The sequence below is a fragment of the Telopea speciosissima genome, chromosome 2, assembly GCF_018873765.1.
Source record: "Telopea speciosissima isolate NSW1024214 ecotype Mountain lineage chromosome 2, Tspe_v1, whole genome shotgun sequence".
NCBI lineage: Eukaryota > Viridiplantae > Streptophyta > Magnoliopsida > Proteales > Proteaceae > Telopea > Telopea speciosissima.
In genome coordinates, this window is record NC_057917.1 from 10,252,522 (window position 1) to 10,253,739 (window position 1,218).

Here is a 1,218-nt window from a genome sequence, read left to right on the forward strand (position 1 = left end):
GAAGAATGGCATATATAGAGCTGGTAAAGCAAACACCATAATTTATTCAACTCAAACTCAACACTTTGCACATTCCTTATTTACATAAACAAGACAATAAAGAGGGAAAGACAATGAAGAGGAAAAAACTAAAATTACTATACACCACACAACCATACATAGAATATATCTGAAACTTTAAAATAGATTATTATTATTAGTAGTAGTAGTAGTAGTAACTCTAGTCCAACCAAGGAATCAAGTACCCTTCTATGTATGGCTTCCTCAACCATTTATGGTCTTTCAATTCTCTGAAAATGAAAAACAATAAGAAATCAATTTAATGAAAATGGGAAAAAAAAATTTGAGGATCTAAATAGAGAATAATTAATGAAGAAGCATCATCTTACAACATTATCTCCTCTCACACCATGAACTCTTCTTGAATCATGATGGTGAATCAAAGGGCAACCACGACCGCCGCGATTATGACCTCGACCGCATGATCTTGATCGAATCGGGGGAGGAACGGATGAATGCGTCTCGGGGCCTCGGTAATCAATCTCATAAATCTCTTGTTCTAAAATTGCTGAATCAAGTGATCCTCCTACTAGTCCTACACATTGAGAGTTACTAGCTAACATTATCAATATAAAACAGTACATGTGATATATAACAAGTAAAAAAAAATATCTTTTACTGTTCTACATATGTTTTTTTGCAGAGTGAGAACCTTGGGGTGAGTTGGGCAGGGACAGAATGAAGAAGAGGATGAGTAGGTTAGTGATGATGCCAGGCTTGAGCTCCATTGCCTTCCTTTTCTTCTGGTTCTTGTTCTTGTTCTTCCAGGGATCATGGAAGAAGCGAGCACAGTGAGGAGCTGTTTTAGGTCTTATGGTAAAGATGATTGAATTGAAACCATCGCTATCAGCACAGCGAGCAGTTGCAAGGTTGAGATATGGACGTGGTTGCGGGCATTTATGGAGAGGAACCGTAGTCACGGTTGGCTAGCTATACAATACCCCAGCAGCTATATATAAAGTATTTTCCATTGTTTAATGGGACAGGTCCATGGGTTGTACTATTGGATAAAGATTTGGTGCCCTACTTAAGGGCATACCCTCTTAGTAAGATCTAACCTTCCCTGCTTTGTACGTATGTGTATTTTTACTCGATATAAACCAACGGAAAATGATGTACAAACTATCGGTCGTCCCGTGAGTCTCTCTTATCCCAGAC

At 38.3% G+C, this 1,218-nt stretch overlaps 1 long non-coding RNA gene across 1 annotated transcript; it reads right to left on the reverse strand.

The window, feature by feature from the left end:
- Nucleotides 1-246: 246 nt before the first annotated feature.
- Nucleotides 247-861, reverse strand: LOC122652540. The gene is made up of 3 exons (XR_006331613.1): nt 713-861; nt 393-595; nt 247-279 (listed from the first exon to the last, which is right to left on the reverse strand). It is a non-coding gene; the product is annotated as an uncharacterized LOC122652540 (long non-coding RNA).
- Between the last annotated feature and the right edge of the window lie 357 nt (nt 862-1,218).